At 47.4% G+C, this 20,081-nt stretch overlaps 36 non-coding genes across 36 annotated transcripts; all 36 read left to right on the top strand.

Annotated features, from left to right (window-relative positions):
• The first annotated feature begins 672 nt into the window (after positions 1–672).
• trnap-ugg (transfer RNA proline (anticodon UGG)) lies at positions 673–744 on the top strand. Its single transcript has one exon. It is a non-coding gene; the product is annotated as a tRNA-Pro (tRNA).
• Positions 745–912: 168 nt separating this feature from the next.
• trnap-cgg (transfer RNA proline (anticodon CGG)) lies at positions 913–984 on the top strand. The gene has a single exon. It is a non-coding gene; the product is annotated as a tRNA-Pro (tRNA).
• A 482-nt stretch (positions 985–1,466) lies between these two features.
• Positions 1,467–1,538, top strand: trnap-ugg (transfer RNA proline (anticodon UGG)). The gene has a single exon. It is a non-coding gene; the product is annotated as a tRNA-Pro (tRNA).
• Positions 1,539–1,706: 168 nt separating this feature from the next.
• trnap-cgg (transfer RNA proline (anticodon CGG)) lies at positions 1,707–1,778 on the top strand. Its single transcript has one exon. It is a non-coding gene; the product is annotated as a tRNA-Pro (tRNA).
• Positions 1,779–2,846: 1,068 nt separating this feature from the next.
• Positions 2,847–2,918, top strand: trnap-ugg (transfer RNA proline (anticodon UGG)). The gene has a single exon. It is a non-coding gene; the product is annotated as a tRNA-Pro (tRNA).
• Positions 2,919–3,086: 168 nt separating this feature from the next.
• Positions 3,087–3,158, top strand: trnap-cgg (transfer RNA proline (anticodon CGG)). Its single transcript has one exon. It is a non-coding gene; the product is annotated as a tRNA-Pro (tRNA).
• A 482-nt stretch (positions 3,159–3,640) lies between these two features.
• Positions 3,641–3,712, top strand: trnap-ugg (transfer RNA proline (anticodon UGG)). The gene has a single exon. It is a non-coding gene; the product is annotated as a tRNA-Pro (tRNA).
• A 168-nt stretch (positions 3,713–3,880) lies between these two features.
• Positions 3,881–3,952, top strand: trnap-cgg (transfer RNA proline (anticodon CGG)). Its single transcript has one exon. It is a non-coding gene; the product is annotated as a tRNA-Pro (tRNA).
• Positions 3,953–5,021: 1,069 nt separating this feature from the next.
• On the top strand, positions 5,022–5,093 carry trnap-ugg (transfer RNA proline (anticodon UGG)). The gene has a single exon. It is a non-coding gene; the product is annotated as a tRNA-Pro (tRNA).
• A 168-nt stretch (positions 5,094–5,261) lies between these two features.
• trnap-cgg (transfer RNA proline (anticodon CGG)) lies at positions 5,262–5,333 on the top strand. The gene has a single exon. It is a non-coding gene; the product is annotated as a tRNA-Pro (tRNA).
• A 1,068-nt stretch (positions 5,334–6,401) lies between these two features.
• Positions 6,402–6,473, top strand: trnap-ugg (transfer RNA proline (anticodon UGG)). Its single transcript has one exon. It is a non-coding gene; the product is annotated as a tRNA-Pro (tRNA).
• Positions 6,474–6,641: 168 nt separating this feature from the next.
• trnap-cgg (transfer RNA proline (anticodon CGG)) lies at positions 6,642–6,713 on the top strand. The gene has a single exon. It is a non-coding gene; the product is annotated as a tRNA-Pro (tRNA).
• A 482-nt stretch (positions 6,714–7,195) lies between these two features.
• On the top strand, positions 7,196–7,267 carry trnap-ugg (transfer RNA proline (anticodon UGG)). The gene has a single exon. It is a non-coding gene; the product is annotated as a tRNA-Pro (tRNA).
• Positions 7,268–7,435: 168 nt separating this feature from the next.
• Positions 7,436–7,507, top strand: trnap-cgg (transfer RNA proline (anticodon CGG)). The gene has a single exon. It is a non-coding gene; the product is annotated as a tRNA-Pro (tRNA).
• Positions 7,508–8,576: 1,069 nt separating this feature from the next.
• trnap-ugg (transfer RNA proline (anticodon UGG)) lies at positions 8,577–8,648 on the top strand. Its single transcript has one exon. It is a non-coding gene; the product is annotated as a tRNA-Pro (tRNA).
• Positions 8,649–8,816: 168 nt separating this feature from the next.
• Positions 8,817–8,888, top strand: trnap-cgg (transfer RNA proline (anticodon CGG)). Its single transcript has one exon. It is a non-coding gene; the product is annotated as a tRNA-Pro (tRNA).
• A 1,069-nt stretch (positions 8,889–9,957) lies between these two features.
• trnap-ugg (transfer RNA proline (anticodon UGG)) lies at positions 9,958–10,029 on the top strand. The gene has a single exon. It is a non-coding gene; the product is annotated as a tRNA-Pro (tRNA).
• A 168-nt stretch (positions 10,030–10,197) lies between these two features.
• trnap-cgg (transfer RNA proline (anticodon CGG)) lies at positions 10,198–10,269 on the top strand. The gene has a single exon. It is a non-coding gene; the product is annotated as a tRNA-Pro (tRNA).
• Positions 10,270–10,751: 482 nt separating this feature from the next.
• On the top strand, positions 10,752–10,824 carry trnap-ugg (transfer RNA proline (anticodon UGG)). The gene has a single exon. It is a non-coding gene; the product is annotated as a tRNA-Pro (tRNA).
• A 167-nt stretch (positions 10,825–10,991) lies between these two features.
• Positions 10,992–11,063, top strand: trnap-cgg (transfer RNA proline (anticodon CGG)). Its single transcript has one exon. It is a non-coding gene; the product is annotated as a tRNA-Pro (tRNA).
• A 1,069-nt stretch (positions 11,064–12,132) lies between these two features.
• Positions 12,133–12,204, top strand: trnap-ugg (transfer RNA proline (anticodon UGG)). The gene has a single exon. It is a non-coding gene; the product is annotated as a tRNA-Pro (tRNA).
• A 168-nt stretch (positions 12,205–12,372) lies between these two features.
• trnap-cgg (transfer RNA proline (anticodon CGG)) lies at positions 12,373–12,444 on the top strand. Its single transcript has one exon. It is a non-coding gene; the product is annotated as a tRNA-Pro (tRNA).
• Positions 12,445–13,513: 1,069 nt separating this feature from the next.
• On the top strand, positions 13,514–13,585 carry trnap-ugg (transfer RNA proline (anticodon UGG)). Its single transcript has one exon. It is a non-coding gene; the product is annotated as a tRNA-Pro (tRNA).
• A 168-nt stretch (positions 13,586–13,753) lies between these two features.
• Positions 13,754–13,825, top strand: trnap-cgg (transfer RNA proline (anticodon CGG)). Its single transcript has one exon. It is a non-coding gene; the product is annotated as a tRNA-Pro (tRNA).
• A 473-nt stretch (positions 13,826–14,298) lies between these two features.
• Positions 14,299–14,370, top strand: trnap-ugg (transfer RNA proline (anticodon UGG)). The gene has a single exon. It is a non-coding gene; the product is annotated as a tRNA-Pro (tRNA).
• Positions 14,371–14,542: 172 nt separating this feature from the next.
• trnap-ugg (transfer RNA proline (anticodon UGG)) lies at positions 14,543–14,614 on the top strand. The gene has a single exon. It is a non-coding gene; the product is annotated as a tRNA-Pro (tRNA).
• A 168-nt stretch (positions 14,615–14,782) lies between these two features.
• trnap-cgg (transfer RNA proline (anticodon CGG)) lies at positions 14,783–14,854 on the top strand. The gene has a single exon. It is a non-coding gene; the product is annotated as a tRNA-Pro (tRNA).
• A 482-nt stretch (positions 14,855–15,336) lies between these two features.
• Positions 15,337–15,409, top strand: trnap-ugg (transfer RNA proline (anticodon UGG)). The gene has a single exon. It is a non-coding gene; the product is annotated as a tRNA-Pro (tRNA).
• Positions 15,410–15,576: 167 nt separating this feature from the next.
• trnap-cgg (transfer RNA proline (anticodon CGG)) lies at positions 15,577–15,648 on the top strand. The gene has a single exon. It is a non-coding gene; the product is annotated as a tRNA-Pro (tRNA).
• A 1,069-nt stretch (positions 15,649–16,717) lies between these two features.
• trnap-ugg (transfer RNA proline (anticodon UGG)) lies at positions 16,718–16,789 on the top strand. Its single transcript has one exon. It is a non-coding gene; the product is annotated as a tRNA-Pro (tRNA).
• A 168-nt stretch (positions 16,790–16,957) lies between these two features.
• Positions 16,958–17,029, top strand: trnap-cgg (transfer RNA proline (anticodon CGG)). The gene has a single exon. It is a non-coding gene; the product is annotated as a tRNA-Pro (tRNA).
• A 1,069-nt stretch (positions 17,030–18,098) lies between these two features.
• trnap-ugg (transfer RNA proline (anticodon UGG)) lies at positions 18,099–18,170 on the top strand. Its single transcript has one exon. It is a non-coding gene; the product is annotated as a tRNA-Pro (tRNA).
• Positions 18,171–18,338: 168 nt separating this feature from the next.
• Positions 18,339–18,410, top strand: trnap-cgg (transfer RNA proline (anticodon CGG)). Its single transcript has one exon. It is a non-coding gene; the product is annotated as a tRNA-Pro (tRNA).
• A 473-nt stretch (positions 18,411–18,883) lies between these two features.
• trnap-ugg (transfer RNA proline (anticodon UGG)) lies at positions 18,884–18,955 on the top strand. The gene has a single exon. It is a non-coding gene; the product is annotated as a tRNA-Pro (tRNA).
• Positions 18,956–19,127: 172 nt separating this feature from the next.
• Positions 19,128–19,199, top strand: trnap-ugg (transfer RNA proline (anticodon UGG)). The gene has a single exon. It is a non-coding gene; the product is annotated as a tRNA-Pro (tRNA).
• A 168-nt stretch (positions 19,200–19,367) lies between these two features.
• On the top strand, positions 19,368–19,439 carry trnap-cgg (transfer RNA proline (anticodon CGG)). The gene has a single exon. It is a non-coding gene; the product is annotated as a tRNA-Pro (tRNA).
• The last annotated feature ends 642 nt before the right edge of the window (positions 19,440–20,081 follow it).

The raw sequence follows: 20,081 nt of genomic DNA, 5'->3' as shown, positions 1-20,081 counted from the left end.
TGCGGAAGTTTCTCCAGCTCTTTATGTCTAAGCATGTTTTGTGACAACAAATCAATCAAAGCAGCAACCAGAACATGGCTCGTTGGTCTAGGGGTATGATTCTCGCTTTGGGTGCGAGAGGTCCTGGGTTCAAATCCCGTACGAGCCCATTACAGTATGCTGTTGAAGGAGGTAACATGTCAAAGAGGGCTCCTGTTCTATTCCCAAGTCAGTCCTTTACCCAACGTAGATCGGCGTGATTTGCTGCGGAAGTTTCTCCAGCTCTTTATGTCTAAGCATGTTTTGTGACAACAAATCGATCAAAGCAGCAACCAGAACATGGCTCGTTGGTCTTGTGGTATGATTCTCGCTTAGGGTGCAGGGAGCCTTTGTCTAAGCATGTTTTGTGACAACAAATCGATCAATCGAAGCAGTAACATGGCTCGTTGGTCTAGGGGTATGATTCTCGCTTTGGGTGAGAGAGGTCCTGGGTTCAAATCCCGGACGAGCCCATTACTTCTACAGCCCATTGCCGTAGAAGGAGGTAACCTGGCAAAGAGGGCTCCTGTTCTATTCCCAAATCAGTCCTTTACCCAACGTATATCGAGGTGATTTGCTGCAGAAGGTTCTCCAGCTCTTTTTGTCTACGCATTCTTTTTGACAACAAATCGATCAATGTAGCAACCAGAACATGGCTCGTTGGTCTAGGGGTATGATTCTCGCTTTGGGTGCGAGAGGTCCCGGGTTCAAATCCCGGACGAGCCCTTTACAGTATGTTGTTGAAAGAGGTAACCTGGCAAAGAGGGCTTCTGTTCTATTCCCAAATCAGTCCTTTACCCAACGGAGATCGGCGTGATTTGCTGCAGAAGTTACTCCAGCTCTTTTCGTCCAAGCATTCTTTGAAAAAATCAATCCAAGCAGCAACCAGAACATGGCTCGTTGGTCTAGGGGTATGATTCTCGCTTCGGGTGCGAGAGGTCCCGGGTTCAAATCCCGGACGAGCCCTTTACAGTATGTTGTTGAAGGAGGTTACTTGGCGAAGAGATCGGCATGATTTGCTGCGGAAGTTTCTCCAGCTCTTTATGTCTAAGCATGTTTTGTGACAACAAATCGATCAAAGCAGCAACCAGAACATGGCTCGTTGGTATTGTGGTATGATTCTCGCTTAGGGTGCAGGGAGCCTTTGTCTAAGCATGTTTTGTGACAACAAATCGATCAATCGAAGCAGCAACATGGCTTGTTGGTCTAGGGGTATGATTCTCGCTTTGGGTGAGAGAGGTCCTGGGTTCAAATCCCGGACGAGCCTATTACTTCTACAGCCCATTGCCGTAGAAGGAGGTAACCTGGCAAAGAGGGCTCCTGTTCTATTCCCAAATCAGTCCTTTACCCAACGTATATCGAGGTGATTTGCTGCAGAAGGTTCTCCAGCTCTTTTTGTCTACGCATTCTTTTTGACAACAAATCGATCAATGTAGCAACCAGAACATGGCTCGTTGGTCTAGGGGTATGATTCTCGCTTTGGGTGCGAGAGGTCCCGGGTTCAAATCCCGGACGAGCCCTTTACAGTATGTTGTTGAAAGAGGTAACCTGGCAAAGAGGGCTTCTGTTCTATTCCCAAATCAGTCCTTTACCCAACGGAGATCGGCGTGATTTGCTGCAGAAGTTACTCCAGCTCTTTTCGTCCAAGCATTCTTTGAAAAAATCAATCCAAGCAGCAACCAGAACATGGCTCGTTGGTCTAGGGGTATGATTCTCGCTTCGGGTGCGAGAGGTCCCGGGTTCAAATCCCGAACGAGCCCTTTACAGTATGTTGTTGAAGGAGGTTACTTGGCGAAGAGATCGGCATGATTTGCTGCGGAAGTTTCTCCAGGTCTTTATGTCTAAGCATGTTTTGTGACAACAAATCGATCAAAGCAGCAACCAGAACATGGCTCGTTGGTATTGTGGTATGATTCTCGCTTAGGGTGCAGGGAGCCTTTGTCTAAGCATGTTTTGTGACAACAAATCGATCAATCGAAGCAGCAACATGGCTTGTTGGTCTAGGGGTATGATTCTTGATTAGGGTGCGAGAGGTCCCGTGTTCAAATCCCGGACGAGACGATTACAATATGCAGTTGAAGGAGGTAACATGGCAAAGAGGGCTTCTGTTCTATTCCCAAATCAGTCCTTTACCCAACGTAGATCGGCGTGATTTGCTGCGGAAGTTTCTCCAGCTCTTTATGTCTAAGCATGTTTTGTGACAACAAATCAATCAAAGCAGCAACCAGAACATGGCTCGTTGGTCTAGGGGTATGTTTTCGCTTTGGGTGCGAGAGGTCCTGGGTTCAAATCCCGTACGAGCCCATTACAGTATGCTGTTGAAGGAGGTAACATGTCAAAGAGGGCTCCTGTTCTATTCCCAAGTCAGTCCTTTACCCAACGTAGATCGGCGTGATTTGCTGCGGAAGTTTCTCCAGCTCTTTATGTCTAAGCATGTTTTGTGACAACAAATCGATCAAAGCAGCAACCAGAACATGGCTCGTTGGTCTTGTGGTATGATTCTCGCTTAGGGTGCAGGGAGCCTTTGTCTAAGCATGTTTTGTGACAACAAATCGATCAATCGAAACAGCAACATGGCTCGTTGGTCTAGGGGTATGATTCTCGCTTTGGGTGAGAGAGGTCCTGGGTTCAAATCCCGGACGAGCCCATTACTTCTACAGCCCATTGCCGTAGAAGGAGGTAACCTGGCAAAGAGGGCTCCTGTTCTATTCCCAAATCAGTCCTTTACCCAACGTATATCGAGGTGATTTGCTGCAGAAGGTTCTCCAGCTCTTTTTGTCTACGCATTCTTTTTGACAACAAATCGATCAATGTAGCAACCAGAACATGGCTCGTTGGTCTAGGGGTATGATTCTCGCTTTGGGTGCGAGAGGTCCCGGGTTCAAATCCCGGACGAGCCCTTTACAGTATGTTGTTGAAAGAGGTAACCTGGCAAAGAGGGCTTCTGTTCTATTCCCAAATCAGTCCTTTACCCAACGGAGATCGGCGTGATTTGCTGCAGAAGTTACTCCAGCTCTTTTCGTCCAAGCATTCTTTGAAAAAATCAATCCAAGCAGCAACCAGAACATGGCTCGTTGGTCTAGGGGTATGATTCTCGCTTCGGGTGCGAGAGGTCCCGGGTTCAAATCCCGGACGAGCCCTTTACAGTATGTTGTTGAAGGAGGTTACTTGGCGAAGAGATCGGCATGATTTGCTGCGGAAGTTTCTCCAGCTCTTTATGTCTAAGCATGTTTTGTGACAACAAATCGATCAAAGCAGCAACCAGAACATGGCTCGTTGGTATTGTGGTATGATTCTCGCTTAGGGTGCAGGGAGCCTTTGTCTAAGCATGTTTTGTGACAACAAATCGATCAATCGAAGCAGCAACATGGCTTGTTGGTCTAGGGGTATGATTCTCGCTTTGGGTGAGAGAGGTCCTGGGTTCAAATCCCGGACGAGCCTATTACTTCTACAGCCCATTGCCGTAGAAGGAGGTAACCTGGCAAAGAGGGCTCCTGTTCTATTCCCAAATCAGTCCTTTACCCAACGTATATCGAGGTGATTTGCTGCAGAAGGTTCTCCAGCTCTTTTTGTCTACGCATTCTTTTTGACAACAAATCGATCAATGTAGCAACCAGAACATGGCTCGTTGGTCTAGGGGTATGATTCTCGCTTTGGGTGCGAGAGGTCCCGGGTTCAAATCCCGGACGAGCCCTTTACAGTATGTTGTTGAAAGAGGTAACCTGGCAAAGAGGGCTTCTGTTCTATTCCCAAATCAGTCCTTTACCCAACGGAGATCGGCGTGATTTGCTGCAGAAGTTACTCCAGCTCTTTTCGTCCAAGCATTCTTTGAAAAAATCAATCCAAGCAGCAACCAGAACATGGCTCGTTGGTCTAGGGGTATGATTCTCGCTTCGGGTGCGAGAGGTCCCGGGTTCAAATCCCGAACGAGCCCTTTACAGTATGTTGTTGAAGGAGGTTACTTGGCGAAGAGATCGGCATGATTTGCTGCGGAAGTTTCTCCAGGTCTTTATGTCTAAGCATGTTTTGTGACAACAAATCGATCAAAGCAGCAACCAGAACATGGCTCGTTGGTATTGTGGTATGATTCTCGCTTAGGGTGCAGGGAGCCTTTGTCTAAGCATGTTTTGTGACAACAAATCGATCAATCGAAGCAGCAACATGGCTTGTTGGTCTAGGGGTATGATTCTTGATTAGGGTGCGAGAGGTCCCGTGTTCAAATCCCGGACGAGACCATTACAATATGCAGTTGAAGGAGGTAACATGGCAAAGAGGGCTTCTGTTCTATTCCCAAATCAGTCCTTTACCCAACGTAGATCGGCGTGATTTGCTGCGGAAGTTTCTCCAGCTCTTTATGTCTAAGCATGTTTTGTGACAACAAATCAATCAAAGCAGCAACCAGAACATGGCTCGTTGGTCTAGGGGTATGATTCTCGCTTTGGGTGCGAGAGGTCCTGGGTTCAAATCCCGTACGAGCCCATTACAGTATGCTGTTGAAGGAGGTAACATGTCAAAGAGGGCTCCTGTTCTATTCCCAAGTCAGTCCTTTACCCAACGTAGATCGGCGTGATTTGCTGCGGAAGTTTCTCCAGCTCTTTATGTCTAAGCATGTTTTGTGACAACAAATCGATCAAAGCAGCAACCAGAACATGGCTCGTTGGTCTTGTGGTATGATTCTCGCTTAGGGTGCAGGGAGCCTTTGTCTAAGCATGTTTTGTGACAACAAATCGATCAATCGAAACAGCAACATGGCTCGTTGGTCTAGGGGTATGATTCTCGCTTTGGGTGAGAGAGGTCCTGGGTTCAAATCCCGGACGAGCCCATTACTTCTACAGCCCATTGCCGTAGAAGGAGGTAACCTGGCAAAGAGGGCTCCTGTTCTATTCCCAAATCAGTCCTTTACCCAACGTATATCGAGGTGATTTGCTGCAGAAGGTTCTCCAGCTCTTTTTGTCTACGCATTCTTTTTGACAACAAATCGATCAATGTAGCAACCAGAACATGGCTCGTTGGTCTAGGGGTATGATTCTCGCTTTGGGTGCGAGAGGTCCCGGGTTCAAATCCCGGACGAGCCCTTTACAGTATGTTGTTGAAAGAGGTAACCTGGCAAAGAGGGCTTCTGTTCTATTCCCAAATCAGTCCTTTACCCAACGGAGATCGGCGTGATTTGCTGCAGAAGTTACTCCAGCTCTTTTCGTCCAAGCATTCTTTGAAAAAATCAATCCAAGCAGCAACCAGAACATGGCTCGTTGGTCTAGGGGTATGATTCTCGCTTCGGGTGCGAGAGGTCCCGGGTTCAAATCCCGGACGAGCCCTTTACAGTATGTTGTTGAAGGAGGTTACTTGGCGAAGAGATCGGCATGATTTGCTGCGGAAGTTTCTCCAGGTCTTTATGTCTAAGCATGTTTTGTGACAACAAATCGATCAAAGCAGCAACCAGAACATGGCTCGTTGGTATTGTGGTATGATTCTCGCTTAGGGTGCAGGGAGCCTTTGTCTAAGCATGTTTTGTGACAACAAATCGATCAATCGAAGCAGCAACATGGCTTGTTGGTCTAGGGGTATGATTCTTGATTAGGGTGCGAGAGGTCCCGTGTTCAAATCCCGGACGAGACCATTACAATATGCAGTTGAAGGAGGTAACATGGCAAAGAGGGCTTCTGTTCTATTCCCAAATCAGTCCTTTACCCAACGTAGATCGGCGTGATTTGCTGCGGAAGTTTCTCCAGCTCTTTATGTCTAAGCATGTTTTGTGACAACAAATCAATCAAAGCAGCAACCAGAACATGGCTCGTTGGTCTAGGGGTATGTTTTCGCTTTGGGTGCGAGAGGTCCTGGGTTCAAATCCCGTACGAGCCCATTACAGTATGCTGTTGAAGGAGGTAACATGTCAAAGAGGGCTCCTGTTCTATTCCCAAGTCAGTCCTTTACCCAACGTAGATCGGCGTGATTTGCTGCGGAAGTTTCTCCAGCTCTTTATGTCTAAGCATGTTTTGTGACAACAAATCGATCAAAGCAGCAACCAGAACATGGCTCGTTGGTCTTGTGGTATGATTCTCGCTTAGGGTGCAGGGAGCCTTTGTCTAAGCATGTTTTGTGACAACAAATCGATCAATCGAAACAGCAACATGGCTCGTTGGTCTAGGGGTATGATTCTCGCTTTGGGTGAGAGAGGTCCTGGGTTCAAATCCCGGACGAGCCCATTACTTCTACAGCCCATTGCCGTAGAAGGAGGTAACCTGGCAAAGAGGGCTCCTGTTCTATTCCCAAATCAGTCCTTTACCCAACGTATATCGAGGTGATTTGCTGCAGAAGGTTCTCCAGCTCTTTTTGTCTACGCATTCTTTTTGACAACAAATCGATCAATGTAGCAACCAGAACATGGCTCGTTGGTCTAGGGGTATGATTCTCGCTTTGGGTGCGAGAGGTCCCGGGTTCAAATCCCGGACGAGCCCTTTACAGTATGTTGTTGAAAGAGGTAACCTGGCAAAGAGGGCTTCTGTTCTATTCCCAAATCAGTCCTTTACCCAACGGAGATCGGCGTGATTTGCTGCAGAAGTTACTCCAGCTCTTTTCGTCCAAGCATTCTTTGAAAAAATCAATCCAAGCAGCAACCAGAACATGGCTCGTTGGTCTAGGGGTATGATTCTCGCTTCGGGTGCGAGAGGTCCCGGGTTCAAATCCCGGACGAGCCCTTTACAGTATGTTGTTGAAGGAGGTTACTTGGCGAAGAGATCGGCATGATTTGCTGCGGAAGTTTCTCCAGCTCTTTATGTCTAAGCATGTTTTGTGACAACAAATCGATCAAAGCAGCAACCAGAACATGGCTCGTTGGTATTGTGGTATGATTCTCGCTTAGGGTGCAGGGAGCCTTTGTCTAAGCATGTTTTGTGACAACAAATCGATCAATCGAAGCAGCAACATGGCTTGTTGGTCTAGGGGTATGATTCTCGCTTTGGGTGAGAGAGGTCCTGGGTTCAAATCCCGGACGAGCCTATTACTTCTACAGCCCATTGCCGTAGAAGGAGGTAACCTGGCAAAGAGGGCTCCTGTTCTATTCCCAAATCAGTCCTTTACCCAACGTATATCGAGGTGATTTGCTGCAGAAGGTTCTCCAGCTCTTTTTGTCTACGCATTCTTTTTGACAACAAATCGATCAATGTAGCAACCAGAACATGGCTCGTTGGTCTAGGGGTATGATTCTCGCTTTGGGTGCGAGAGGTCCCGGGTTCAAATCCCGGACGAGCCCTTTACAGTATGTTGTTGAAAGAGGTAACCTGGCAAAGAGGGCTTCTGTTCTATTCCCAAATCAGTCCTTTACCCAACGGAGATCGGCGTGATTTGCTGCAGAAGTTACTCCAGCTCTTTTCGTCCAAGCATTCTTTGAAAAAATCAATCCAAGCAGCAACCAGAACATGGCTCGTTGGTCTAGGGGTATGATTCTCGCTTCGGGTGCGAGAGGTCTCGGGTTCAAATCCCGAACGAGCCCTTTACAGTATGTTGTTGAAGGAGGTTACTTGGCGAAGAGATCGGCATGATTTGCTGCGGAAGTTTCTCCAGGTCTTTATGTCTAAGCATGTTTTGTGACAACAAATCGATCAAAGCAGCAACCAGAACATGGCTCGTTGGTATTGTGGTATGATTCTCGCTTAGGGTGCAGGGAGCCTTTGTCTAAGCATGTTTTGTGACAACAAATCGATCAATCGAAGCAGCAACATGGCTTGTTGGTCTAGGGGTATGATTCTTGATTAGGGTGCGAGAGGTCCCGTGTTCAAATCCCGGACGAGACCATTACAATATGCAGTTGAAGGAGGTAACATGGCAAAGAGGGCTTCTGTTCTATTCCCAAATCAGTCCTTTACCCAACGTAGATCGGCGTGATTTGCTGCGGAAGTTTCTCCAGCTCTTTATGTCTAAGCATGTTTTGTGACAACAAATCAATCAAAGCAGCAACCAGAACATGGCTCGTTGGTCTAGGGGTATGATTCTCGCTTTGGGTGCGAGAGGTCCTGGGTTCAAATCCCGTACGAGCCCATTACAGTATGCTGTTGAAGGAGGTAACATGTCAAAGAGGGCTCCTGTTCTATTCCCAAGTCAGTCCTTTACCCAACGTAGATCGGCGTGATTTGCTGCGGAAGTTTCTCCAGCTCTTTATGTCTAAGCATGTTTTGTGACAACAAATCGATCAAAGCAGCAACCAGAACATGGCTCGTTGGTCTTGTGGTATGATTCTCGCTTAGGGTGCAGGGAGCCTTTGTCTAAGCATGTTTTGTGACAACAAATCGATCAATCGAAACAGCAACATGGCTCGTTGGTCTAGGGGTATGATTCTCGCTTTGGGTGAGAGAGGTCCTGGGTTCAAATCCCGGACGAGCCCATTACTTCTACAGCCCATTGCCGTAGAAGGAGGTAACCTGGCAAAGAGGGCTCCTGTTCTATTCCCAAATCAGTCCTTTACCCAACGTATATCGAGGTGATTTGCTGCAGAAGGTTCTCCAGCTCTTTTTGTCTACGCATTCTTTTTGACAACAAATCGATCAATGTAGCAACCAGAACATGGCTCGTTGGTCTAGGGGTATGATTCTCGCTTTGGGTGCGAGAGGTCCCGGGTTCAAATCCCGGACGAGCCCTTTACAGTATGTTGTTGAAAGAGGTAACCTGGCAAAGAGGGCTTCTGTTCTATTCCCAAATCAGTCCTTTACCCAACGGAGATCGGCGTGATTTGCTGCAGAAGTTACTCCAGCTCTTTTCGTCCAAGCATTCTTTGAAAAAATCAATCCAAGCAGCAACCAGAACATGGCTCGTTGGTCTAGGGGTATGATTCTCGCTTCGGGTGCGAGAGGTCCCGGGTTCAAATCCCGGACGAGCCCTTTACAGTATGTTGTTGAAGGAGGTTACTTGGCGAAGAGATCGGCATGATTTGCTGCGGAAGTTTCTCCAGGTCTTTATGTCTAAGCATGTTTTGTGACAACAAATCGATCAAAGCAGCAACCAGAACATGGCTCGTTGGTATTGTGGTATGATTCTCGCTTAGGGTGCAGGGAGCCTTTGTCTAAGCATGTTTTGTGACAACAAATCGATCAATCGAAGCAGCAACATGGCTTGTTGGTCTAGGGGTATGATTCTTGATTAGGGTGCGAGAGGTCCCGTGTTCAAATCCCGGACGAGACCATTACAATATGCAGTTGAAGGAGGTAACATGGCAAAGAGGGCTTCTGTTCTATTCCCAAATCAGTCCTTTACCCAACGTAGATCGGCGTGATTTGCTGCGGAAGTTTCTCCAGCTCTTTATGTCTAAGCATGTTTTGTGACAACAAATCAATCAAAGCAGCAACCAGAACATGGCTCGTTGGTCTAGGGGTATGATTCTCGCTTTGGGTGCGAGAGGTCCTGGGTTCAAATCCCGTACGAGCCCATTACAGTATGCTGTTGAAGGAGGTAACATGTCAAAGAGGGCTCCTGTTCTATTCCCAAGTCAGTCCTTTACCCAACGTAGATCGGCGTGATTTCCTGCGGAAGTTTCTCCAGCTCTTTATGTCTAAGCATGTTTTGTGACAACAAATCGATCAAAGCAGCAACCAGAACATGGCTCGTTGGTCTTGTGGTATGATTCTCGCTTAGGGTGCAGGGAGCCTTTGTCTAAGCATGTTTTGTGACAACAAATCGATCAATCGAAGCAGCAACATGGCTCGTTGGTCTAGGGGTATGATTCTTGCTTTGGGTGAGAGAGGTCCTGGGTTCAAATCCCGGACGAGCCCATTACTTCTACAGCCCATTGCCGTAGAAGGAGGTAACCTGGCAAAGAGGGCTCCTGTTCTATTCCCAAATCAGTCCTTTACCCAACGTATATCGAGGTGATTTGCTGCAGAAGGTTCTCCAGCTCTTTTTGTCTACGCATTCTTTTTGACAACAAATCGATCAATGTAGCAACCAGAACATGGCTCGTTGGTCTAGGGGTATGATTCTCGCTTTGGGTGCGAGAGGTCCCGGGTTCAAATCCCGGACGAGCCCTTTACAGTATGTTGTTGAAAGAGGTAACCTGGCAAAGAGGGCTTCTGTTCTATTCCCAAATCAGTCCTTTACCCAACGGAGATCGGCGTGATTTGCTGCAGAAGTTACTCCAGCTCTTTTCGTCCAAGCATTCTTTGAAAAAATCAATCCAAGCAGCAACCAGAACATGGCTCGTTGGTCTAGGGGTATGATTCTCGCTTCGGGTGCGAGAGGTCCCGGGTTCAAATCCCGGACGAGCCCTTTACAGTATGTTGTTGAAGGAGGTTACTTGGCGAAGAGATCGGCATGATTTGCTGCGGAAGTTTCTCCAGCTCTTTATGTCTAAGCATGTTTTGTGACAACAAATCGATCAAAGCAGCAACCAGAACATGGCTCGTTGGTATTGTGGTATGATTCTCGCTTAGGGTGCAGGGAGCCTTTGTCTAAGCATGTTTTGTGACAACAAATCGATCAATCGAAGCAGCAACATGGCTTGTTGGTCTAGGGGTATGATTCTCGCTTTGGGTGAGAGAGGTCCTGGGTTCAAATCCCGGACGAGCCTATTACTTCTACAGCCCATTGCCGTAGAAGGAGGTAACCTGGCAAAGAGGGCTCCTGTTCTATTCCCAAATCAGTCCTTTACCCAACGTATATCGAGGTGATTTGCTGCAGAAGGTTCTCCAGCTCTTTTTGTCTACGCATTCTTTTTGACAACAAATCGATCAATGTAGCAACCAGAACATGGCTCGTTGGTCTAGGGGTATGATTCTCGCTTTGGGTGCGAGAGGTCCCGGGTTCAAATCCCGGACGAGCACTTTACAGTATGTTGTTGAAAGAGGTAACCTGGCAAAGAGGGCTTCTGTTCTATTCCCAAATCAGTCCTTTACCCAACGGAGATCGGCGTGATTTGCTGCAGAAGTTACTCCAGCTCTTTTCGTCCAAGCATTCTTTGAAAAAATCAATCCAAGCAGCAACCAGAACATGGCTCGTTGGTCTAGGGGTATGATTCTCGCTTCGGGTGCGAGAGGTCCCGGGTTCAAATCCCGAACGAGCCCTTTACAGTATGTTGTTGAAGGAGGTTACTTGGCGAAGAGATCGGCATGATTTGCTGCGGAAGTTTCTCCAGGTCTTTATGTCTAAGCATGTTTTGTGACAACAAATCGATCAAAGCAGCAACCAGAACATGGCTCGTTGGTATTGTGGTATGATTCTCGCTTAGGGTGCAGGGAGCCTTTGTCTAAGCATGTTTTGTGACAACAAATCGATCAATCGAAGCAGCAACATGGCTTGTTGGTCTAGGGGTATGATTCTTGATTAGGGTGCGAGAGGTCCCGTGTTCAAATCCCGGACGAGACCATTACAATATGCAGTTGAAGGAGGTAACATGGCAAAGAGGGCTTCTGTTCTATTCCCAAATCAGTCCTTTACCCAACGTAGATCGGCGTGATTTGCTGCGGAAGTTTCTCCAGCTCTTTATGTCTAAGCATGTTTTGTGACAACAAATCAATCAAAGCAGCAACCAGAACATGGCTCGTTGGTCTAGGGGTATGATTCTCGCTTTGGGTGCGAGAGGTCCTGGGTTCAAATCCCGTATGAGCCCATTACAGTATGCTGTTGAAGGAGGTAACATGTCAAAGAGGGCTCCTGTTCTATTCCCAAGTCAGTCCTTTACCCAACGTAGATCGGCGTGATTTGCTGCGGAAGTTTCTCCAGCTCTTTATGTCTAAGCATGTTTTGTGACAACAAATCGATCAAAGCAGCAACCAGAACATGGCTCGTTGGTCTTGTGGTATGATTCTCGCTTAGGGTGCAGGGAGCCTTTGTCTAAGCATGTTTTGTGACAACAAATCGATCAATCGAAGCAGCAACATGGCTCGTTGGTCTAGGGGTATGATTCTCGCTTTGGGTGAGAGAGGTCCTGGCTTCAAATCCCGGACGAGCCTATTACTTCTACAGCCCATTGCCGTAGAAGGAGGTAACCTGGCAAAGAGGGCTCCTGTTCTATTCCCAAATCAGTCCTTTACCCAACGTATATCGAGGTGATTTGCTGCAGAAGGTTCTCCAGCTCTTTTTGTCTACGCATTCTTTTTGACAACAAATCGATCAATGTAGCAACCAGAACATGGCTCGTTGGTCTAGGGGTATGATTCTCGCTTTGGGTGCGAGAGGTCCCGGGTTCAAATCCCGGACGAGCCCTTTACAGTATGTTGTTGAAAGAGGTAACCTGGCAAAGAGGGCTTCTGTTCTATTCCCAAATCAGTCCTTTACCCAACGGAGATCGGCGTGATTTGCTGCAGAAGTTACTCCAGCTCTTTTCGTCCAAGCATTCTTTGAAAAAATCAATCCAAGCAGCAACCAGAACATGGCTCGTTGGTCTAGGGGTATGATTCTCGCTTCGGGTGCGAGAGGTCCCGGGTTCAAATCCCGGACGAGCCCTTTACAGTATGTTGTTGAAGGAGGTTACTTGGCGAAGAGATCGGCATGATTTGCTGCGGAAGTTTCTCCAGGTCTTTATGTCTAAGCATGTTTTGTGACAACAAATCGATCAAAGCAGCAACCAGAACATGGCTCGTTGGTATTGTGGTATGATTCTCGCTTAGGGTGCAGGGAGCCCTTGTCTAAGCATGTTTTGTGACAACAAATCGATCAATCGAAGCAGCAACATGGCTTGTTGGTCTAGGGGTATGATTCTTGATTAGGGTGCGAGAGGTCCCGTGTTCAAATCCCGGACGAGACCATTACAATATGCAGTTGAAGGAGGTAACATGGCAAAGAGGGCTTCTGTTCTATTCCCAAATCAGTCCTTTACCCAACGTAGATCGGCGTGATTTGCTGCGGAAGTTTCTCCAGCTCTTTATGTCTAAGCATGTTTTGTGACAACAAATCAATCAAAGCAGCAACCAGAACATGGCTCGTTGGTCTAGGGGTATGATTCTCGCTTTGGGTGCGAGAGGTCCTGGGTTCAAATCCCGGACAAGCCCATTACAGTATGCTGTTGAAGGAGGTAACATGTCAAAGAGGGCTCCTGTTCTATTCCCAAGTCAGTCCTTTACCCAACGTAGATCGGCGTGATTTGCTGCGGAAGTTTCTCCAGCTCTTTATGTCTAAGCATGTTTTGTGACAACAAATCGATCAAAGCAGCAACCAGAACATGGCTCGTTGGTCTTGTGGTATGATTCTCGCTTAGGGTGCAGGGAGCCTTTGTCTAAGCATGTTTTGTGACAACAAATCGATCAATCGAAGCAGCAACATGGCTCGTTGGTCTAGGGGTATGATTCTCGCTTTGGGTGAGAGAGGTCCTGGGTTCAAATCCCGGACGAGCCTATTACTTCTACAGCCCATTGCCGTAGAAGGAGGTAACCTGGCAAAGAGGGCTCCTGTTCTATTCCCAAATCAGTCCTTTACCCAACGTATATCGAGGTGATTTGCTGCAGAAGGTTCTCCAGCTCTTTTTGTCTACGCATTCTTTTTGACAACAAATCGATCAATGTAGCAACCAGAACATGGCTCGTTGGTCTAGGGGTATGATTCTCGCTTTGGGTGCGAGAGGTCCCGGGTTCAAATCCCGGACGAGCCCTTTACAGTATGTTGTTGAAAGAGGTAACCTGGCAAAGAGGGCTTCTGTTCTATTCCCAAATCAGTCCTTTACCCAACGGAGATCGGCGTGATTTGCTGCAGAAGTTACTCCAGCTCTTTTCGTCCAAGCATTCTTTGAAAAAATCAATCCAAGCAGCAACCAGAACATGGCTCGTTGGTCTAGGGGTATGATTCTCGCTTCGGGTGCGAGAGGTCCCGGGTTCAAATCCCGGACGAGCCCTTTACAGTATGTTGTTGAAGGAGGTTACTTGGCGAAGAGATCGGCATGATTTGCTGCGGAAGTTTCTCCAGGTCTTTATGTCTAAGCATGTTTTGTGACAACAAATCGATCAAAGCAGCAACCAGAACATGGCTCGTTGGTATTGTGGTATGATTCTCGCTTAGGGTGCAGGGAGCCCTTGTCTAAGCATGTTTTGTGACAACAAATCGATCAATCGAAGCAGCAACATGGCTTGTTGGTCTAGGGGTATGATTCTTGATTAGGGTGCGAGAGGTCCCGTGTTCAAATCCCGGACGAGACCATTACAATATGCAGTTGAAGGAGGTAACATGGCAAAGAGGGCTTCTGTTCTATTCCCAAATCAGTCCTTTACCCAACGTAGATCGGCGTGATTTGCTGCGGAAGTTTCTCCAGCTCTTTATGTCTAAGCATGTTTTGTGACAACAAATCAATCAAAGCAGCAACCAGAACATGGCTCGTTGGTCTAGGGGTATGATTCTCGCTTTGGGTGCGAGAGGTCCTGGGTTCAAATCCCGGACGAGCCCATTACAGTATGCTGTTGAAGGAGGTAACATGTCAAAGAGGGCTCCTGTTCTATTCCCAAGTCAGTCCTTTACCCAACGTAGATCGGCGTGATTTGCTGCGGAAGTTTCTCCAGCTCTTTATGTCTAAGCATGTTTTGTGACAACAAATCGATCAAAGCAGCAACCAGAACATGGCTTGTTGGTCTAGGGGTATGATTCTCGCTTTGGGTGCGAGAGGTCCCGGGTTCAAATCCCGGACGAGCCCTTTACAGTATGTTGTTGAAAGAGGTAACCTGGCAAAGAGGGCTTCTGTTCTATTCCCAAATCAGTCCTTTACCCAACGGAGATCGGCGTGATTTGCTGCAGAAGTTACTCCAGCTCTTTTCGTCCAAGCATTCTTTGAAAAAATCAATCCAAGCAGCAACCAGAACATGGCTCGTTGGTCTAGGGGTATGATTCTCGCTTCGGGTGCGAGAGGTCCCGGGTTCAAATCCCGGACGAGCCCTTTACAGTATGTTGTTGAAGGAGGTTACTTGGCGAAGAGATCGGCATGATTTGCTGCGGAAGTTTCTCCAGGTCTTTATGTCTAAGCATGTTTTGTGACAACAAATCGATCAAAGCAGCAACCAGAACATGGCTCGTTGGTATTGTGGTATGATTCTCGCTTAGGGTGCAGGGAGCCTTTGTCTAAGCATGTTTTGTGACAACAAATCGATCAATCGAAGCAGCAACATGGCTTGTTGGTCTAGGGGTATGATTCTCGCTTTGGGTGAGAGAGGTCCTGGGTTCAAATCCCGGACGAGCCTATTACTTCTACAGCCCATTGCCGTAGAAGGAGGTAACCTGGCAAAGAGGGCTCCTGTTCTATTCCCAAATCAGTCCTTTACCCAACGTATATCGAGGTGATTTGCTGCAGAAGGTTCTCCAGCTCTTTTTGTCTACGCATTCTTTTTGACAACAAATCGATCAATGTAGCAACCAGAACATGGCTCGTTGGTCTAGGGGTATGATTCTCGCTTTGGGTGCGAGAGGTCCCGGGTTCAAATCCCGGACGAGCACTTTACAGTATGTTGTTGAAAGAGGTAACCTGGCAAAGAGGGCTTCTGTTCTATTCCCAAATCAGTCCTTTACCCAACGGAGATCGGCGTGATTTGCTGCAGAAGTTACTCCAGCTCTTTTCGTCCAAGCATTCTTTGAAAAAATCAATCCAAGCAGCAACCAGAACATGGCTCGTTGGTCTAGGGGTATGATTCTCGCTTCGGGTGCGAGAGGTCCCGGGTTCAAATCCCGAACGAGCCCTTTACAGTATGTTGTTGAAGGAGGTTACTTGGCGAAGAGATCGGCATGATTTGCTGCGGAAGTTTCTCCAGGTCTTTATGTCTAAGCATGTTTTGTGACAACAAATCGATCAAAGCAGCAACCAGAACATGGCTCGTTGGTATTGTGGTATGATTCTCGCTTAGGGTGCAGGGAGCCTTTGTCTAAGCATGTTTTGTGACAACAAATCGATCAATCGAAGCAGCAACATGGCTTGTTGGTCTAGGGGTATGATTCTTGATTAGGGTGCGAGAGGTCCCGTGTTCAAATCCCGGACGAGACCATTACAATATGCAGTTGAAGGAGGTAACATGGCAAAGAGGGCTTCTGTTCTATTCCCAAATCAGTCCTTTACCCAACGTAGATCGGCGTGATTTGCTGCGGAAGTTTCTCCAGCTCTTTATGTCTAAGCATGTTTTGTGACAACAAATCAATCAAAGCAGCAACCAGAACATGGCTCGTTGGTCTAGGGGTATGATTCTCGCTTTGGGTGCGAGAGGTCCTGGGTTCAAATCCCGTATGAGCCCATTACAGTATGCTGTTGAAGGAGGTAACATGTCAAAGAGGGCTCCTGTTCTATTCCCAAGTCAGTCCTTTACCCAACGTAGATCGGCGTGATTTGCTGCGGAAGTTTCTCCAGCTCTTTATGTCTAAGCATGTTTTGTGACAACAAATCGATCAAAGCAGCAACCAGAACATGGCTCGTTGGTCTTGTGGTATGATTCTCGCTTAGGGTGCAGGGAGCCTTTGTCTAAGCATGTTTTGTGACAACAAATCGATCAATCGAAGCAGCAACATGGCTCGTTGGTCTAGGGGTATGATTCTCGCTTTGGGTGAGAGAGGTCCTGGCTTCAAATCCCGGACGAGCCTATTACTTCTACAGCCCATTGCCGTAGAAGGAGGTAACCTGGCAAAGAGGGCTCCTGTTCTATTCCCAAATCAGTCCTTTACCCAACGTATATCGAGGTGATTTGCTGCAGAAGGTTCTCCAGCTCTTTTTGTCTACGCATTCTTTTTGACAACAAATCGATCAATGTAGCAACCAGAACATGGCTCGTTGGTCTAGGGGTATGATTCTCGCTTTGGGTGCGAGAGGTCCCGGGTTCAAATCCCGGACGAGCCCTTTACAGTATGTTGTTGAAAGAGGTAACCTGGCAAAGAGGGCTTCTGTTCTATTCCCAAATCAGTCCTTTACCCAACGGAGATCGGCGTGATTTGCTGCAGAAGTTACTCCAGCTCTTTTCGTCCAAGCATTCTTTGAAAAAATCAATCCAAGCAGCAACCAGAACATGGCTCGTTGGTCTAGGGGTATGATTCTCGCTTCGGGTGCGAGAGGTCCCGGGTTCAAATCCCGGACGAGCCCTTTACAGTATGTTGTTGAAGGAGGTTACTTGGCGAAGAGATCGGCATGATTTGCTGCGGAAGTTTCTCCAGGTCTTTATGTCTAAGCATGTTTTGTGACAACAAATCGATCAAAGCAGCAACCAGAACATGGCTCGTTGGTATTGTGGTATGATTCTCGCTTAGGGTGCAGGGAGCCCTTGTCTAAGCATGTTTTGTGACAACAAATCGATCAATCGAAGCAGCAACATGGCTTGTTGGTCTAGGGGTATGATTCTTGATTAGGGTGCGAGAGGTCCCGTGTTCAAATCCCGGACGAGACCATTACAATATGCAGTTGAAGGAGGTAACATGGCAAAGAGGGCTTCTGTTCTATTCCCAAATCAGTCCTTTACCCAACGTAGATCGGCGTGATTTGCTGCGGAAGTTTCTCCAGCTCTTTATGTCTAAGCATGTTTTGTGACAACAAATCAATCAAAGCAGCAACCAGAACATGGCTCGTTGGTCTAGGGGTATGATTCTCGCTTTGGGTGCGAGAGGTCCTGGGTTCAAATCCCGGACAAGCCCATTACAGTATGCTGTTGAAGGAGGTAACATGTCAAAGAGGGCTCCTGTTCTATTCCCAAGTCAGTCCTTTACCCAACGTAGATCGGCGTGATTTGCTGCGGAAGTTTCTCCAGCTCTTTATGTCTAAGCATGTTTTGTGACAACAAATCGATCAAAGCAGCAACCAGAACATGGCTCGTTGGTCTTGTGGTATGATTCTCGCTTAGGGTGCAGGGAGCCTTTGTCTAAGCATGTTTTGTGACAACAAATCGATCAATCGAAGCAGCAACATGGCTCGTTGGTCTAGGGGTATGATTCTCGCTTTGGGTGAGAGAGGTCCTGGGTTCAAATCCCGGACGAGCCTATTACTTCTACAGCCCATTGCCGTAGAAGGAGGTAACCTGGCAAAGAGGGCTCCTGTTCTATTCCCAAATCAGTCCTTTACCCAACGTATATCGAGGTGATTTGCTGCAGAAGGTTCTCCAGCTCTTTTTGTCTACGCATTCTTTTTGACAACAAATCGATCAATGTAGCAACCAGAACATGGCTCGTTGGTCTAGGGGTATGATTCTCGCTTTGGGTGCGAGAGGTCCCGGGTTCAAATCCCGGACGAGCCCTTTACAGTATGTTGTTGAAAGAGGTAACCTGGCAAAGAGGGCTTCTGTTCTATTCCCAAATCAGTCCTTTACCCAACGGAGATCGGCGTGATTTGCTGCAGAAGTTACTCCAGCTCTTTTCGTCCAAGCATTCTTTGAAAAAATCAATCCAAGCAGCAACCAGAACATGGCTCGTTGGTCTAGGGGTATGATTCTCGCTTCGGGTGCGAGAGGTCCCGGGTTCAAATCCCGGACGAGCCCTTTACAGTATGTTGTTGAAGGAGGTTACTTGGCGAAGAGATCGGCATGATTTGCTGCGGAAGTTTCTCCAGGTCTTTATGTCTAAGCATGTTTTGTGACAACAAATCGATCAAAGCAGCAACCAGAACATGGCTCGTTGGTATTGTGGTATGATTCTCGCTTAGGGTGCAGGGAGCCCTTGTCTAAGCATGTTTTGTGACAACAAATCGATCAATCGAAGCAGCAACATGGCTTGTTGGTCTAGGGGTATGATTCTTGATTAGGGTGCGAGAGGTCCCGTGTTCAAATCCCGGACGAGACCATTACAATATGCAGTTGAAGGAGGTAACATGGCAAAGAGGGCTTCTGTTCTATTCCCAAATCAGTCCTTTACCCAACGTAGATCGGCGTGATTTGCTGCGGAAGTTTCTCCAGCTCTTTATGTCTAAGCATGTTTTGTGACAACAAATCAATCAAAGCAGCAACCAGAACATGGCTCGTTGGTCTAGGGGTATGATTCTCGCTTTGGGTGCGAGAGGTCCTGGGTTCAAATCCCGGACGAGCCCATTACAGTATGCTGTTGAAGGAGGTAACATGTCAAAGAGGGCTCCTGTTCTATTCCCAAGTCAGTCCTTTACCCAACGTAGATCGGCGTGATTTGCTGCGGAAGTTTCTCCAGCTCTTTATGTCTAAGCATGTTTTGTGACAACAAATCGATCAAAGCAGCAACCAGAACATGGCTTGTTGGTCTAGGGGTATGATTCTCGCTTTGGGTGCGAGAGGTCCCGGGTTCAAATCCCGGACGAGCCCTTTACAGTATGTTGTTGAAAGAGGTAACCTGGCAAAGAGGGCTTCTGTTCTATTCCCAAATCAGTCCTTTACCCAACGGAGATCGGCGTGATTTGCTGCAGAAGTTACTCCAGCTCTTTTCGTCCAAGCATTCTTTGAAAAAATCAATCCAAGCAGCAACCAGAACATGGCTCGTTGGTCTAGGGGTATGATTCTCGCTTCGGGTGCGAGAGGTCCCGGGTTCAAATCCCGGACGAGCCCTTTACAGTATGTTGTTGAAGGAGGTTACTTGGCGAAGAGATCGGCATGATTTGCTGCGGAAGTTTCTCCAGGTCTTTATGTCTAAGCATGTTTTGTGACAACAAATCGATCAAAGCAGCAACCAGAACATGGCTCGTTGGTATTGTGGTATGATTCTCGCTTAGGGTGCAGGGAGCCTTTGTCTAAGCATGTTTTGTGACAACAAATCGATCAATCGAAGCAGCAACATGGCTTGTTGGTCTAGGGGTATGATTCTTGATTAGGGTGCGAGAGGTCCCGTGTTCAAATCCCGGACGAGACGATTACAATATGCAGTTGAAGGAGGTAACATGGCAAAGAGGGCTTCTGTTCTATTCCCAAATCAGTCCTTTACCCAACGTAGATCGGCGTGATTTGCTGCGGAAGTTTCTCCAGCTCTTTATGTCTAAGCATGTTTTGTGACAACAAATCAATCAAAGCAGCAACCAGAACATGGCTCGTTGGTCTAGGGGTATGATTCTCGCTTTGGGTGCGAGAGGTCCTGGGTTCAAATCCCGTACGAGCCCATTACAGTATGCTGTTGAAGGAGGTAACATGTCAAAGAGGGCTCCTGTTCTATTCCCAAGTCAGTCCTTTACCCAACGTAGATCGGCGTGATTTGCT

The sequence above is a fragment of the Osmerus eperlanus genome, chromosome 24 (genome assembly GCF_963692335.1).
Source record: "Osmerus eperlanus chromosome 24, fOsmEpe2.1, whole genome shotgun sequence".
Classification (NCBI taxonomy): domain Eukaryota; kingdom Metazoa; phylum Chordata; class Actinopteri; order Osmeriformes; family Osmeridae; genus Osmerus; species Osmerus eperlanus.
Note: the sequence above shows the minus strand (reverse complement) of the source record. Positions and strands in the feature narration are given on the sequence as shown.